The sequence below is a fragment of the Engystomops pustulosus genome, chromosome 10 (genome assembly GCF_040894005.1).
Source record: "Engystomops pustulosus chromosome 10, aEngPut4.maternal, whole genome shotgun sequence".
Taxonomy (NCBI): domain Eukaryota; kingdom Metazoa; phylum Chordata; class Amphibia; order Anura; family Leptodactylidae; genus Engystomops; species Engystomops pustulosus.
Genome location: NC_092420.1, coordinates 83,453,490 through 83,472,279, shown reverse-complemented (window position 1 = coordinate 83,472,279; position 18,790 = coordinate 83,453,490). Strand labels below are relative to the sequence as shown.

Below are 18,790 nucleotides of genomic sequence, written 5' to 3'. Positions count from 1 at the left end.
CAAAATGCAAAGTAAAAACTCATTCATTTACCCGAGTTAAAAAAAAATATCCAATTTCATAAGAAAATGAGTCACTTTTTGCCTAAGATGAGTCACTTTTAGAGAGTTCAAGTGTTGCTTCTGTTGCCCCTATCTAACATGGTTCTGGTATCATTATAAAAGGCCGGAGCCCCATGCACTAAGGGGCAGATTTATCTTAGTCTGTTGTATTTTAGTGACTTTTTGAGCACAATGGGGTATTTGCGCAATTTTTTGGTGAGGATATAGCACATATTATAGAAACACAATAGATACCTCCTCCCCTTGGCCCCCACCACTTTGCTCTTAAAGGGACCCCTCCAAATGTGTCGCATGACCGCCCAAATCGCCAACAGTGTATTTAGCTCTGGGCTCCCCGGGCCGTATCCTGCCGATGTACCTGACTTAGTGGGAGCTGTATACATTGATTTCTGGGGGAGCTGTATACAGTGGTTGCTGGGGAAGCTGTTTACAGTGACTGCTGGGGGCTTTATATAGTGATTGCTGTGGGGGTATATAGTGATGTCTGGGGGCTGTATACAGTAAACACTGGGTGCTGTATACAGTGATTACTGCGGAGGCTGTATATAGTTATTGCTGTGGAGTGGTATATAGCGATTGCTGTTCCCTGTCTGGGCTATATTCAATGGGTGCCCCCACCATGTTTTGCGCACAAGGGCCCCCACCAACCTTAATCCGGCCCTGAGCACATATTATAGATGCACAATAGATCCCTCCGTGTAGTTTATCACACATCCACGAGGATATAGCACATATTATAGATAAACAATAGATCTCTCTGTGTAGTATCTCCCACATCCACGAGGATATAGCACATATTATAGATACACAATAGATACCTCCGTGTAGTATCTCCCACATCCACGAGGATATAGCACATATTATAGATACACAATAGATACCTCCATGTAGTATATCCCACATCCACGAGGATATAGAACATATTATTGATACACAATAGATCCCTCCGTGTAGTATCTCCCACATCCACGAGGATATAGCACATATTATAAATACACAATAGATCCCTCCGTGTAGTATATCCCACATCCACGAGGATATAGCACATATTATAGATACACAATAGATCCCTCCATGTAGTATATCCCACATCCACGAGGATATAACACATATTATAGATACACAATAGATCCCTCCGTGTAGTATATCCCACATCCACGAGGATATAGCACATATTATAGATACACAATAGATCCCTCCGTGTAGTATCTCCCACATCCATGAGGATATAGCACATATTATAGATACACAATAGATCCCTCCTTGTAGTATATCCCACATCCATGAGGATATAGCACATATTATAGATACACAATGGATCCCTCCGTGTAGTATATCCCACATCCATGATGATATAGCACATATTATAGATACACAATGGATCCCTCCGTGTAGTATATCCCACATCCATGAGGATATAGCACATATTATAGATACACAATGGATCCCTCCGTGTAGTATATCCCACATCCATGAGGATATAGCACATATTATAGATACACAATGGATCCCTCTGTGTAGTATATCCCACATCCATGAGGATATAGCACATATTATAGATACACAATGGATCCCTCCGTGTAGTATATCCCACATCCATGAGGATATAGCACATATTATAGATACACAATGGATCCCTCCGTGTAGTATATCCCACATCCATGATGATGTAGCACATATTATAAAAGAGTTAAATGAAAACCTTCTCTTTCCGTGATTTTTTCTGCTTAGCATTTGGCAGTGTAGGACACTCGCAGTTATCAGCTGCACTTCAGCCACCTATACATCTCCAGCCATGGTGGTAACACTTCATCCCAGGTGTTGTGGAATAATTACCCAGCATGCAGGTCCAGTGTCACTTATCTCAGACGTACATCCCGGGGTGGTGCAGATGGTCACCTGTTCCTGTGGACGACCCGTGCGGCCTCCCGCTGTCCTGCAGGTCTCTCCGGGAGCTCCAGCACCTGCTTCTTACTGCGGCCCAAAGTTCGAATGCTGCTTTTATCAAACTGCACAAAACAACTCAGTCGTAGGCGGATTCTGTGGAAATATATTTATAGATATGTCTGTAAATTGTGAATAGAAAGTTAACCCTTCAACGATGAGACCAGTGGAAATGCAGGAGAAATATCCAGATGTATATATGTTTTATATATAGGGATGAACGGATTCATTGGGGTTCAGGTTCGACCAAGTTCGACTAAACCCAAACGTACCTCAAAAATATGTTCCTGGTTGAGTCCAGGGACCGAAATCGAACCCCCGCTATTTAAAGGTGTTAACTCTCTAATTGCCAGCAAAACTACCAGGAGCATTTGAATGTGCACTTCTGTTTTCCCAGGAATCTGTGCCATCTCTCTGTTGCTCCCTGTGGCTATGCTGTTAACATGATCGCAGCACCGATCGCAGGTGACTCAACTCTGAGTTTGGGAGGCCCGAACCCAAAATATCTGTCATGGATCCGAACATGGTTCTGGTCCACCCATCACAATTTATATATTCAGATTTATTATTTGTATCTTCAGTGCGCAGCAACAAGGAGCTGCTCTCACTCGTCCGCGAAGCCGGAGTTCTGCGCATGCGCTGTAGCTCCGGCTCTGGAGATGAGATCGTGCAGTCGCTGGGCTGTGTTTTGCGCATGCACAGAACTCCGAACTCCTTGTAGCTGTGCGCTGAAGATGTCTGGGTAGAAGGATCAAAGAGGCTACTGGTCTGTGGAGTAGCCACTTGGTGTAGCCTCAGCTCAGGCTACTCCACCCCTCTTTAGAAAAATTGCATATTACCCTGATTGAAGACTAGCAAAGATAGAGGAGAATAAAGGATTAGCCCTAAAAAGGACTATTCTTACATACGTTAGATGCACCCCCCACGGATCGACATTAATAGGTAGATCCGTAGTGGAAGTTTCCTGTTGTGAAGCTTAGAGTTCATCCAGAGAATGTTATGAGTGTTCTATTTATTTTTTCATTCTATTATTATGTTCTTATTTTCAAAATAGAGAAGATAACAAAAACAATCTGAACAATCCACGTAGCAGACAACACAATGACACCCGGACTTCCCATCCCGCTGGTATCGCGCTTCACCCCATGTTTATTTGACTCCTTAAGAAAGAAGAACATTTCTTTCAGGTATTTTATGCCTCGCTGATGGCTTATTATTAATAAAGTCAATACACTATTCAGAAAGGCTGAATACACAAGTCAATCTTCATTAAGTTTGCTCGCTGGGTCCCCTTTATAAAACGCCACATAATTCGCTGCGATTTCTCTCTATTTTGCGGAGCAGGAAAAAAAGGTAAATTGCCATTTGACATAATTGCCTCTGGTGATAAATATTCTTATGTCTGACGTGTGAATTGAGTGCAGGCTAATAAATAAATGATGTTGTCAGGGCTTTAAAAATGATAAAAACATCTATTCCGTGTTCTGCGCTGAAAGCTCAGTTCTGATTTTCTTCTTTACTTTAAGGTCATTGAAGATTTGTCTCTTTGTGATGGAAGGTGCGGATGTAGGAAATCTTTACTATACGCACAGCAACATAAAGAGGATGGATCAGGCAGAAAAGGAAGATTATATTGGACTGATATTAGATTCAGATTTGAATGTTTCAAGTGCAGATCATTTTCTTGTGATTTCACTAAAACTTCTACTTCTGTGTCTTGCAGTACCGCTCTTCACCACCATTCGTTTTCATAGAATGTAATGCAACAGCGCCTCCATAAGATCTCCATCCTCCAAAAGACAGCAAATAAAAGAACAAACTTCTTATTAATAATGTCTTTCACATGTATGGGAATTCTGAAATCTGCTTAGCCAGTCCCTGGGCTATTTACAGAGATCCCATAGAAGTGAAACAAGAAAAACAGGTATATTACACACAGTGATGTCACATTACAGGGATAATACACACAGTGATGTCACAGTACAGGGATAATACACACAGTGATGTCACAGTACAGGGATATTACACACAGTGATGTCACATTACAGGGATAATACACACAGTGATGTCACAGTACAGAGATAATACAGATAGTGATGTCACAGTACAGAGATAATACAGACAGTGATATCACAGTACAGGGATAATACACACAGTGATGTCACAGTACAGGGATAATACACACAGTAATGTCACAGTACAGGGATAATACACACAGTGATGTCACAGTACAGGGATAATACACACAGTGATGTCACAGTACAGGGATAATACACACAGTGATGTCACAGTACAGAGATAACACACAGTGATGTTGCAGTATATGGATAATACACACAGTGATGAATGGTATAATACATAAGGTGACATGAGCAGTATGAGTGAATACCTGATCTATATAGTAACTGATGACATTTTCTTTATTTGATTTATACAAGATGCCATATTGGTTGTCACTCAGCTTTTCTACAAGAGATAGTCTACTTTACTTTCAAGTCAATGGTTCTAAGCTGCAATTCCAGGCACAGCCACTACACACTGGATGGCACTGTGCTTGGTAGAAAGTAAAGCTGCTACATCTTTTATCTGAGCAGTGTGGTCTCTTTATGCTACAGATCTTGGACAATCCCTTGAAATCACTTTCATCTGTGAATATAACATACAAAATTATCCTAAATTGTCTGTCCCTGCTGCAGGTTTGTAGGGTAGACTGAGCACCGGCGTCCAAACACACGCACTGCCTCCCGAAAGTAATGTGCTTTCCTCCCAGAGCCCTTTATTATGGCACAGGAGCTAAGAATTGCGCGGATTAGGTAGAATATTTGGACTATTAGGAATAAATCTGGCGAGTTGAGTCACCTCCCCAATACCGGCCAATGCCAGGGAGTCATCAGTATTATCTCCTCGGCTCCCTGCCTCGCTAGATGTTCGCTCATGATTCACAATAATCTGTGTCTATGCGACAACTCCTGCTCTCGCAGCGTCATCTGTAACAGGCACAGACAGACGCGGCGTCCTCGTGTTAGAGACACCGGGTCATCGCGCAGGAAACTGAACGGGAATCATCGCTCTTTGCATAAATGTGCCAAGTTGGCAACCAAATGACCACTAAGAAAAGAACGCTGGGATGCGGATAATCTCCGGTGCCAGCAGAGAGATTTATCAATGTGCTCAGCTCACAAGCCAAGTCTCCAGCGTGATTTTACCATTAATAATACTAAAATCCAGTCCTGCGAGCGCTGGTCAGAACAAGCGCACAATTATACATACACCAGCAGATTACTTCACAGCTTATGTCTAACTTTAATTGAACACTCACTATTCTGCTGCTGGTGCAGTCACTGGGTACATACATGACATTACTTATCCTGTACTGATCCTGAGTTACATCCTCTATTAAACCCCAGAGCTGCACTCACTATTCTGCTGCTGGTGCAGTCACTGGGTACATACATGACATTACTTATCCTGTACTGATCCTGAGTTACATCCTCTATTAAACCCCAGAGCTGCACTCACTATTCTGCTGCTGATGCAGTCACTGTGTACATACATGACATTACTTATCCTATACTGATCCTGAGTTACATCCTCTATTAAACCCCAGAGCTGTACTCACTATTCTACTGCTAGTGCAGTCACTAGGTACATACATGACATTACTTATCTTGTAGTGATCCTGAGTTACATCCTGTATTATACTCCAGAGCTGCACTCACTATTCTGCTGCTGGTGCAGTCACTGTGTACATACATGACATTACTTATCCTGTACTGATCCTGAGTTACATCCTGTATTATACTCCAGAGCTGCACTCACTATTCTGCTGCTGGTGCAGTCACTGTGTACATACATGACATTACTTATCCTGTACTGATCCTGAGTTACATCCAGTAATATACCACAGAGCTGCACTCACTATTCTGCTGCTGGTGCATTAACTTTGGCTTATTTACTAAGAGACGCGGATCGCACTTTCGTCAGATTTTTTAAGTTTTCTGGAATTGCGCCGCTGTGGCAGGTATTTAACAGGGGATTGTGTCACATGCATTCAGATTTTGCCGCAGCTGCGCTGCTTTCATGCGACAGTAATTGAGGGCGGCCGCCGGAAGATCCGATTGATTCGGACTGAGGGCAGGATTTATCTTTCAAATTGTGTCACAAGCAAAGCACTTACATGCACCAGGAAGAAGAAGGTGAACTCTGTCGGACCTGAGCGGGGAAGCGGCACATGCAGAATATCGGGCGCACGATCTTAGTGAATCGCGGCAGAGTGCATTATCGTCAGACACTCCGTACTTCATGAATTCCTCCGGACGAGTAAGTAAATGTGCCCAACTGTGTCCATATATGACAAGACATGGATGCATATACATGCAGAGAAGTATCTAATGGAAGAGATTTATTGAAAAGCGGATGACCCCTTTAATTCCTCATAGTGTATAAGAACTTTTATTGGGGATGCTCTATAATATTCAATAGTCCTGTTATCAGATGAACATGTTAAGCACATGCACTCTGCTCTTACTTTACACTTCTCATATCTGATAGAAATTCATGACAAGTCGTACAACAGCAATCTGAAGAGTAATTGAAGATTAATCCCCAATTCATCTTTGGTAGTTATCTGATCCTGATGGACTTAAGACAACATAATCTTCATAAGCTATTTGAAAAATGATAAAAAATTTAAAAGATTATTCCATTCACATTTCCCCCCCCCTTACAGTTTGCAGAATAATAATGAGGAGCAGATCGGCAGATAGAGGCGGAAGACATCTCACCTTCTTAAAGGACTTTTTAAAGATGTTTTATCTTAACTATCCATATTAACTATATATCTCAGGATTGTGTGCAGCTGCTCTATCCATCATCTATCTATTATTTATCTATCATTCTATCTATCTATCTATCTATCATCTATCTATCTATCTATCTATCTATCTATCTATCTATCTATTATCTATCTATCTATCATTTTATTTATCTATCATCTATCTATTAGCTATCTATCATCTATCTATCTATCTATCTATCTATCTATCTATCTTTTTATCTATTCATCCATCCACCCAGCCATCTACTATATATCTATTATTCATCTATCCTTTTATCTTTCTATCTACCTACCTATCTATCCATCCATCCATTTATCTACTGTATATCTATTTATCCATATATGCATCCATCGACTATCTATCTATCTATCTATCTATCTATCTATCTATCTATCTACCTATCTATATATCTATCTATCATCATCTATTTATTATTTATCTATCTTTGTATCTTTCTTTCTATCTATCCATCTATTATATATCTATTTATCAGTATATGCTTACAACAACTATCAATGTATCTATCCATCCATCCATCTATCTATTATTTACTGGTATCTATCTTTTCATCATTCTTTCTTTCTTTCTATCCATCCACCAACTTATGCACTATATATCTTTTTATCCATATATCTATCTATCTATCTATCTCCTATCTATCATCTATCATCTGTCTGTCTGTCTATTTTCCTTCCACTCACATGATTTATACAGTTTCAGTAGCTGTCACATGAAGACTGGCTTATCTGACAGCTATTCCTTTATAATTCCCCATGTACATGCACACAATTGATTCATTCTCCTTATTCTTCACTTTCTGAATTGTTCCATGTCATCTGTTAGGGGGCTGTCACCCAGGGACGTAGTCAAATAGGTAGGGAAAGTGAGGAGGGGGTGGAGGGTTGGGTAAGTTTATATCATGGAATACATTTCTTTCCCCCCACATATGTTATCATTAAGGACCCCAGATAAGTCTTTTTTGGAAGATCTCTTATGAATGCAACCCAAATTATCTGCAGCACAGTGCGTGGGATTTGTATAAAGTCCTTACACTTTCTGCATTTAAAAACTGAGTCCAGGCACAAGTTTAGAATCTGATTTATGTTAATAATTAATGATAATTTAGGGTGAGGAATCCAACCTTTCTAATGCAAAATTTGCAAAATAACTCTGCCTCCACCTAGAGCGGAAAAATCTGTGTGTATCACTCCACTAGAAACCAAACTGTTATGCTGCTACAAGGGTGCGTCTGGATGGACTGGAAGGGCAATCAAGGACAATGAAGGCAAAGTCCCCTTCCCAGGCGGCCCTACCTAATTACCCATTACCCTAAGTGGTTGGTGACAACTGGTCGGCATTCCACAGAGAGACAAAGACAGGAGGAGTAGTCGACAAAATATGGGTCAGAAGCAAGAGGGTAGATGCAGTACAAAATCGATAGGCAAATGGATAGTCAGAAAACAGACAGGGGGTCAAGGAATCCAAAATATTGAAGTCAAGAGGAATCTGCAAAGGGGTAAAATAATTAAGGTTTTCTATTCCATGGGGCTAAGGCCAGCACCATAATGGAAGAGCCAGTTTATGTTGATTATTGTTCTGTGCATGTCTACGCCGTGGTCCAAATGATTATGTATGCGCCATGCCCAATTAGTCCTAATATTGGATAAATCTATCTCTTCATTGCAGAAAACGTCAAGTTGCTTTATGATTGCCAGCTCCGTGTATGGATGCCAATTTACCCCATGTAGCTTATCTTGAGCAATATCAGTTTTTTTTCCTGGCTACAAACTATCTCTTCATTGGCACTAATTTGCTTTTGTTTGCATTTAGTGACACATTTGTATGCCTTACCAGGAACGTCTCACGCGCGGCGATACGGATAAGTAGCAGTTTTTAATTCACCAAAGACCTAAAGTGAGGCAGTTCATTGTCAACAGCAAAATTTTATATAATGAAGGAAATAAATTATATACTGCGGCTTGTTTTACTGTCTGTGTTTCACTTGATATGGAGGTGAATACAGCTGCAAGCCGCACACTAGGACAAATACAGTTCATTACCGCTATACGCCGGGCCATTACATCGCTGCGTATATCACTTTATCCTCATGCTCGAAACATGGAGAGACAAGGATACACTTACATAGATGGAAATTCTTAAAGGGCATGTCCCCTCCAAAATGAAAAAAAAAAAGTACCAAAAGCAAAACATATAAATTGAAGTGTAAAAGCTTCATAGGTTTTTGTGTGAAGGTTTTTATATAGAGATGAGCGAGTATACTCGTCCGAGCTTGATGCTCGTTCGAGTATTAAGGTACTCGAAACGGCTCGTTGCTCGGACGAGTATTTCCCCTGCTCGAGATCGAGCATTTAATTAAAAAAACACAGTGAAGAACAATGAACAATAGAATAAAAACAGTGAACACAGGATCATTTAAGTGAAAAAGACAGTGAAGAACACAGTGAAGAATAGATTACAGATGTTCGGCACATCTGCTTACTTATCGGAAGATACGCGCGGAACGGCAGCAGGGAGACATCAAGCAGCAGGGAGACATCAAGCAGCACGGGGAGACATCGGGCAGAGGGGAGACATCGGGCAGCACGGGGGAGACATCGGGCAGCACGTGGGAGACATCGGGCAGCACGGGGGAGACATCGGACAGCACGGGGAGACATCGGGCAGCACGGGGCAGACATCGGGCAGCACGGGGGAGACATCGGGCAGCACGGGGGAGACATCGGGCAGCACGGGGGAGACATCGGCCAGCACGGGGGAGACGTCGGCCAGCACGGGGGAGACATCGGGCAGCACGGGGAGACATCGGGCAGCACGGGGGAAACATCGGCCAGCACGGGGGAGACATCGGGCAGCACGGGGGAGACATCGGGCAGCACGGGGAGACATCAAGCAGCACGGGGGAGACATCGGGCAGCACGGGGGAGACATCGGGCAGCACGGGGGAGACATCGGGCAGCAAGGGGAGACATCGGGCAGCACGGGGAGACATCGGGCAGCACGGGGAGACTTCAGTGGAAGAAGAGGAGCGATCCCGGGACAGCGTATCACCCCGACAAGTAAGCAGATGTGCCGAATATCTGTAATCTATTCTTCACTGTGTTTTTCACTGCGTTTTTCACTTAAATGATCCTGTGTTCACTGTTTTTATTCTATTCTTCATTGTTCTTCACATCTGTTAACTTGTCGGGAGATAATATACGCGCGGAACAGTGAAGAATAGATTGCAGATGTTTGCATACATCTGATCACTTATCAGAAGACATTCTTTTTCAATTAAATAACACATTTTATTCCTGAACCATGGTCCCTTTGAAAAATGCTCGGGTCTCCCATTGACTTCAATGGGGCTCGTTATTCGAGACGAGCACTCGAGCATCTGGAAAAGTTTGTCTCGAATAACGAGCACCCGAGCATTTTAGTGCTCGCTCATCTCTATTTTTATACTCTTCTATATAACAATTTCTATCTGTCTCTTTTGGAGTGAAAACAGAACTTACATCCTTGACAGCTCCCAAAAGATGGTTCTTAATGGGTTGTCTGATCCAACAGGGGATCAGAAAAATAATCAAATGTTAATTATCATTCCCTATTTTTGTGTTGTTCCATTACCTCTGCTCCTGATCCCTACTGCACCCCACTTCCTGTTTAGCCAATCACCAGATGGAGCAGAGACCATGTCCTCCCAATAATGGGCGGAGCAGACTTCAGGATGTAGAGTGCAGTGGGGGAGAGTCATAGACAAATGTGTAGCATGTGCAGCCTTAATGGTGGAAGGATCCCCAGGAAGTTTCCCGACAGATATCCTTCTGCCCCTGCACTTGACCAACAAGGATGATTCTATAAATATCATTCCTGGACCACCAGATTTGTTCTTGTTTATCCTCATAAAAATTTAGGTTAGGGTTAATTTGTCAATGCTTTTTCCAGAGAAAGCCAGATAGGGCATTTCCTAATTCAGAACCCTCTTTACCGGTGCTGCATCTACTGGACTGCTCACTACCCATACTACATGTACTATACTTTAAACTACCCATACTTCATGAACTGTACTGCCCTGTACCTGTACTACATGTACTGTACTGCTCTTTACCTATACTACATGTCCTGTACTGCCCTCTACCTGTACTACATGTACTGTACTGCCCTCTACCTGTACTACATGTACTGTACTGCCCTATACCTGTACTAAATGTACTGTACTGCTCTCTACCTGTACTGCATGTCCTGTACTGCCCTCTACCTGTACTACATGTACTATACTTTAAACTACCCATACTACATGTACTGTACTGCCCTGTACCTGAACTACATGTACTGTACTGCTCTCTACCTATACTACATGTCTTGTACTGCTCCCTAACTGTACTACATGTACTGTACTGCCCTCTACCTGTACTACATGTACTGTACTGCCCTCTACCTGTACTACATGTCCTGTACTGCTCTCTACCTGTACTACATGTGCTGTACTGCCCCCTAACTGTACTACATGTACTGTACTGCCCTCTACCTGTACTACATGTCCTGTACTGCCCTATACCTGTACTAAATGTCCTGTACTGCCCTATACCTGTACTAAATGTCCTGTACTACCCTCTACCTATACTACATGTCCTGTACTGCTCTCTACCTGTACTACATGTACTTTACTACTCTCTACCTGTACTACATGTCCTGAACTGCTCCCTAACTCTACTACTTGTCCTGCACTACCCTCTACCTGTACTACATGTACTGTACTGCTCTCTACCTGTACTACATGTACTTTACTACTCTCTACCTGTACTACATGTCCTGTACTGCCCTCTACCTGTACTACTTGTCCTGTACTACCCTCTACCTGTACTACAAGTACTGTACTGCGCTCTACCTATACTACATGTCCTGTACTGCCCTCTACCTGTACTACATGTCCTGTACTGCCCACTACCTGTACTACATGTACTATACTGCCCTCTACCTGTACTACATGTACTGTACTGCTCTCTACCTGTACTACTTGTCCTGCACTACCCTCTACCTGTACTACATGTACTATACTGCCCTTTACCTGTACTACATGTACTGTACTGCCCTCTACCTGTACTAAATGTACTGTACTGCTCTCTACCTGTACTACATGCACTGTACTGACCTCTACCTGTACTACATGCACTGTACTGACCTCTACCTTTACTAAATGTACTGTACTACTCTCTACCTATACTACGTGTCCTGTACTGCCCTCTACCTGTACTACTTGTCCTGCACTACCCTCTACCTGTACTACATGTACTGTACTGCTCTCTACCTGTACTACATGTCCTGTACTGCCCTCTACCTGTACTACTTGTCCTGTACTACCCTCTACCTGTACTACATGTACTGTACTGCCCTCTACCTGTACTACTTGTCCTGTACTACCCTCTACCTGTACTACATGTACTGTACTGCGCTCTACCTATACTACATGTCCTGTACTGCCCTCTACCTGTACTACTTGTCCTGCACTACCCTCTACCTGTACTACATGTACTATACTGCCCTCTACCTGTACTACATGTACTGTACTGCCCTCTACCTGTACTACATGTACTGTACTGCTCTCTACCTGTACTACATGTACTGCACTGCCCTCTACCTGTACTACATGTACTATACTGCCCTCTACCTGTACTACATGTACTGTACTGCCCTCTACCTGTACTACATGTACTGTACTGACCTCTACCTGTACTACATGTCCTGTACTGCCCTCTACCTGTACTACTTGTCCTGCACTGCCCTCTACCTGTACTACATGTACTGTACTGCCCTCTACCTGTACTACATGTACTGTACTGCCCTCTACCTGTACTACATGTACTATACTGCCCTCTACCTGTACTACATGTACTGTACTGCCCTCTACCTGTACTACATGTACTGTACTGCCCTCTACCTGTACTACATGTACTGTACTGCCCTCTACCTGTACTACATGTACTATACTGCCCTCTACCTGTACTACATGTACTGTACTGCCCTCTACCTGTACTACTTGTCCTGCACTGCCCTCTACCTGTACTACATGTACTGTACTGCCCTCTACCTGTACTACATGTACTGTACTGCGCTCTACCTATACTACATGTCCTGTACTGCCCTCTACCTGTACTACTTGTCCTGCACTACCCTCTACCTGTACTACATGTACTATACTGCCCTCTACCTGTACTACATGTACTGTACTGCCCTCTACCTGTACTACATGTACTGTACTGCTCTCTACCTGTACTACATGTACTGCACTGCCCTCTACCTGTACTACATGTACTATACTGCCCTCTACCTGTACTACATGTACTGTACTGCCCTCTACCTGTACTACATGTACTGTACTGCTCTCTACCTGTACTACATGCACTGTACTGACCTCTACCTGTACTAAATGTACTGTACTGCCCTCTACCTGTACTACATGTACTGTACTGCCCTCTACCTATACTACATGTCCTGTACTGCTCTCTACCTGTACTACATGCACTGTACTGACCTCTACCTGTACTAAATGTACTGTACTGCCCTCTACCTGTACTACATGTCCTGTACTGCCCTCTACCTGTACTACATGTTCTCTCTGTGTTGCTTGTGCTGCTCTTCAGGCTTCCTTGTCAGGCCACTTTATTTTACTGTATGGTTACACTATACTGCATGTACTATAGTCAGAAGAAGTTTCCCTTCCACACACAAAGTGATTCGCCAGCTTTTTACAACTCTTTCTAACTTTTAAATATACACTGTGAGTGTGTTATCTGCCGTATTAAACAACTTGGAGAGGGCAGCACGGGATTACGTATTGTAGGAACATTTTTAAAGTATTTTTTCGTGGAAAATATTCTTGAAGACCTTGGAATCGATCTTTGCTTTGGCTTAATTTTCAATGACACGTAATTTATGTTAAAGTAGCTCGGCTTCGTGCTGATCGGTGCATCCAAATCCATCTTGAAATATTTTTAAGTGCCAAAAAGCTGCATTTTCAAGATCCATTCAGATTTGGGGTTTTAAATATGACTTGGACGAGGCCGGGAGCTTAGCAGCTGTATTGTCTGGCTGCTAATTAAACAACAAATAACATAATAAGTGAGGATCCCGCCAACAAACTCCTGATTTCCTCCTGATGTCTTTGAGAGATGCTGGCTGGGGCTGTCCATCGCCTGTTATCCCATTGTGTAAAGCCAGCTGCCCGAGCAGGACTGCCAAGGAATGGGGAGATGGGTTTAGCGGTTTAGAAGTTAGCAGGCCAGGTAGAAAAAGTACATCAGCTATGAAATAAAGGCAACTTTACTACAACGATGCTACCCATGGCTCTCCTGCCAACAGCTGCTCATGCTTAAGCGAAGCTGTAATTTTTGTACACCACGGGGGTCTGAATACAGAGAAAAAAGCAATTGGGGTTGTTTTTTCCCTCATTCCCTTGTTTTCGGTCAATGAGCTCATGTTTCGGTAATGTACATTCATAGTGCCAAATAGTGCTCTCTTCTTGGATGACTTTCCACTTTGGACCATAGCTGAAGACATTTGTCCCCAGTGAGCAGACATGGGTTTGGGGACATGGCCTAGGTGCAAGCTGGAGTTCATTAAAGACCAAAGAAGTTTGGTAAGGTTGAGGACAAAGCTTCCTGGTCAAGGTTTTATCTCCTCACTGTCCAGGACATTTTTGATGGCTTGCTTTGAACCTTGCATATTGCGTAGATAAAGTATAAGTATTTCAGGTTCACAAGTTTGTAGAGCTCAAGTTAAACAATTATTGCTTTCATGTTGTTTCTAGAGCCTATTGGGAACTTGGTAGTGAGCCTTAGTATGCTGCTCAATTTCCAGGATAGGGTCTTTAACCAAGTGGCCAGCCATCGATTAAACAGACAACCATATTTGGTCTGCGTTTGACTAGGTTTCCTTGCCCCCACCAGATACAATTATTCTTGTGCCTACCTGTCATCAACCATACCTAGGAAAAGACTTTTGTTTTCCTCTACTGGACTTGTGCAATCTTTACTTACACGGTCCTGTCACGATCCCCTATCCGGACAGTCCAACGAAGATGAAGTCCGGCGCGATTCACCAACATTGTACGGCCGAGATCCTGCATCTGTCGCTTCCCCGCTGAGGTCTGCCGGAGTTCACCTTCTTCTTCCTGGTGCTTGTAAGTGCGTGTCTTGCGACACAATTTACGATGTTAAATCCTGCGCATTGTCCGAATCTGTTGGATCGTCCGACAGCCCGCCCCCCGATTTGTGTCACATGAAAGCCAGCGCCAATGCGCGAAAATCCAATTGCGTGCGCCAAAAAACCCCTGATAAATGTGCCGCTAATCGGAAATTTGACGGGAAACACGACGAAAGTGCACTCCGCGGATCCTTCTTAAATGTCATTTTCACAGTGGCTTTGAGGGGCACACGGAGGTTTGCCGCTTTTTACATGTTTTTAATGCATACCAATTAAATTCTTTGATTTTATCTGTTATGATTGTATGACACTGGCCTGGTTGTTTTTGTTTGGTATATGTATATTCCAGTGTACCTACCACATCCATATAGTTATTGGTGAGATGCAACTATCAGTTATGGATTAATGAATTGGCGCATGAACTAAAAGGTTTAGAACCCTCTAGACTTGCTTTTAGCTGCTTTCTTTTTGCGCCACAAATTTCATCACAAAATGAGTTGGAAAAGTAGAAGCACCAGATTGGATTCACAAGCAGCGCCAAGATTTTGTGCCCCAAAATAGTTGAGAGTGTTGGATAACACCAATATTATGGCACCGATGCTTCATAAATTCAGGTGTAATAGGCGTAGAAAAGGGGGGGGGGGACGCTGCCAGTTTTTCGTTTGAAAGGCCATAATAAATTACCCCCATTGTCTTCGGCCAACCATAGTGGAGTGGAAAGTATCCTATTAGATCACCTGTTTTGGCAACCGTGTAGCAGTTCAGTTTTAAGGTGTTGTCAATCTCCTTATAGCGGAGGTCGTCTTTATGTAGAGATCCTTTAAGACTTCTTCTCCAAGTGGTGTCATGTCTAACATCCTGAGACCTACTAACACTAACCAGTCCCATGACACTTGGGGGGGGGGAATAGATCATTTGCCACAATTTGCATATCTTTAGTAATGGCTGCTTGTTATTTACACTGACAACTTCACATTGTACCAAAGTGTCGCATCTGCAGTGTTGTCCCTTGGAAATATATAATACAATAATTCCAAAAATGTGCAGGGTTTGCCCACTATTTGAAATAAGCCCCCCCACTAAATCAAGCTGATCCATTTATTACAAATGTATCTTTAATTTGTGGGTGTAGCGGACGCCAGACGTGTAACAAAGACTACAGAGCAAATAATAAATGAGGAGTCTATCTGCGAGACACTTTATAGCCGCTAATACAACAGATGGTCCAAACTTCCAGAGTTCTGTATTTTCACAGATTTCATTCCAGACAGCTGATACGACCAAGAAAAATTTTGGAGTTAAATAACGACAGAATGTCCATGAAAATACAATGGAGGTAAATAATGCCAGGACTAAACAATGTCAATGCAAGGTTATCAACAAAGATGGAAGAGATTTGCGAGCAGCTGTCAAATGTGGCAAATTATAAGTGATTAATTCTCATATCAATATCTCACCGTCTCTAAATATGCATGAAAAGGATACGGAAGGGAAAGAAATGGCAAAATGAGCGCGGAAAAGCTGCTTTCTATAATGTTTGCATGTTAGGACTATGCACATAGGAGCAGAACGGCACCATAGACCCTCTGCCTATGATGTCCTCTACGCCTCCATTTTATATGGTGGCCATACTGAATTTGACCGAAGAAAATGGTGACATCCACCAAAGTCTCTGTCCATCTCCAACTGGTAGAATCAAGTGATCTTCCATGTCTTGCTTGAAGACTGTGGTTCTAGTCTTACTTGGCTCTCACTTTTGTGTTCATGATCCTTACCTCATCTTCTGGATGACCTTAACCTTATCAATGTTCAGAACTGCTCCAAGAGGAGCACTATGGAACGTCTCATGGCTAGTAACACACATGTGTTTTGCTCTGCAGAGAGCTTTATATACAACTTGCTACATCTAAGAGCTGAAGGTGTGTCTCATCTGTAGTTGGAGTGACAGAGGACCAAACCAATCAGCTTTTGGGATGGCGTTCAGTATCTCCATTAATACCCACTCCTCAATCCATTCAGTGCTGGTTGGACTTGTCTCCTGGCCTTTGTAGTTGTACATTTTCAATTAGGCTTGGTTTTCTGACCCTTGCTTTGACCTCTGTAACTATTCTATTTGCCTCACAATTCTGTACCATGTTGCCATCTTGGTTTTGACTCTAATAGCCTGACCTCGCTTTTGTCTGTCTCTTTGACGTTGTGTTCTGTGCAAATACTCAAAGAAGGGATTCTTGTCTGGTCGTCACCTGGAGGTTAGGACACTGTGGGCAAATAAGTGGTGGATACCTCGGTGCCATCTTGGTTTTGAACCTATTATTCTGACCTCACTTTTCTCTCTGTCTCTTTGTTCATCTGTTCTTTGCACATACTTAGTGAAGGGACTCACATCCAGTCGTCACCTGCGGTTAGCACAATGTGGACAAGCAGGTAGGGACAGAGGTTGTGAGAAGTGTGGGGTTTGCATTTCTTCACTAGATCATTCCACCCTCAACTATGTTCACATTCTACTCTTGAACCCATGGAATCTTCTAACTTTATCCTTCAGCCTCTTTTCCTGGTTATGTCTCTTAGCTGTGTTTTTATATTTCTGGATATCACTTGAGCCAAAACACCATTCTAGTTCTATTCTTGACTCTGACTCTTGGCTGTCGTCTGACTTTGCTCCAGTCTTCTCCATCGGCCTGTATCATCTTGCCCATTTACTGGTTACGGCCATTGCTTCATATACCAATCACAAACACTATGCTAATTAGGCTCTCTTCTATTAGATGGTTGGCCCTGTGCTCAAGACACAAAACCTAGCTCTGCGAACCAGACCATAGTGATTAAAGTTTTGACCTTAATTGTTTTGAAACGATGGAGGCTACAAGTACAGTAGAGAAGTATCTACTAAAGCATTCAAAAATTTGGGGTCGGTAAAAGTAGCATGAGACCCTCTTCAAGGGCAAATAACAGACTACTGACCCCACACCCTAGTCATGCAAGGATCAAACTAATTGTGACTCCCCACCTCTAGTGACAATTATTACAAAATATTGATATTTGCTTTCATATGCCACAATAGTAAGCTATTTGACCTGGAATCACTGATTATATACGAACATTTTTTTTACAATCCATTGCCGTACAGAATTTGTATGGTGGTACAAGGGGTATCTATGGCTCAGTACAGTAGTAGTCACAGAACCAAGATGTGTTCACTTTCTAATGTTATATCCACTTTTCAGTTAGAAACATTAGTTATCTTTTATTGCAGATTGTTGTGGGTGTGCTCTCTGACCTGTGTAGAGGTCAGTGGGAGGGAAGAGGGAGGGGCAACCGCCCTTATTACCTAATTTCCAATCTATTATCCTGCGTCTTTATCCACGTTTTAATATCAAATTTATTAATTATTTTTCCAATAATTGGATAATCATTGGCCCCGCCTCCAGCGTGTACGCAGCACTAGCTGAAAAGTTTAAGAATGTGCTAACTTATTCTGACTGATTATTTGGCTGGAGTAAATTTTCTCCCCTCCCAAGATGATTAAGGAGGGCCATAGAATAGGTCATTATGGGACTGTTACTTGGGACTCCTATGAACCAGCTCATTCTGACTATCTAGTTGCAACTAGACTGTGAAATATAGAGTTATATATTACAATTGTAGATGGACTTGTTGTGCTTTTTAGCTCTATATTACATCAATTCAGAGAATACGGTTTTGAGTCTAGCACCATTCCTTGTATAGTGGCCACCTCCAAAACT

The 18,790-nt window shown here is 42.5% G+C and overlaps 1 long non-coding RNA gene across 1 annotated transcript in view; it reads right to left on the bottom strand.

Moving 5' to 3' along the window:
* Positions 1–18,790, bottom strand: part of LOC140104187 (uncharacterized) — a 207,084-nt gene that overhangs the window by 176,451 nt on the left and 11,843 nt on the right. Inside the window, exon 2 of the long non-coding RNA XR_011850261.1 lies at positions 1,897–2,100. This is a non-coding gene — a long non-coding RNA (uncharacterized lncRNA). The remainder of the gene's footprint in view (positions 1–1,896; positions 2,101–18,790) is intronic.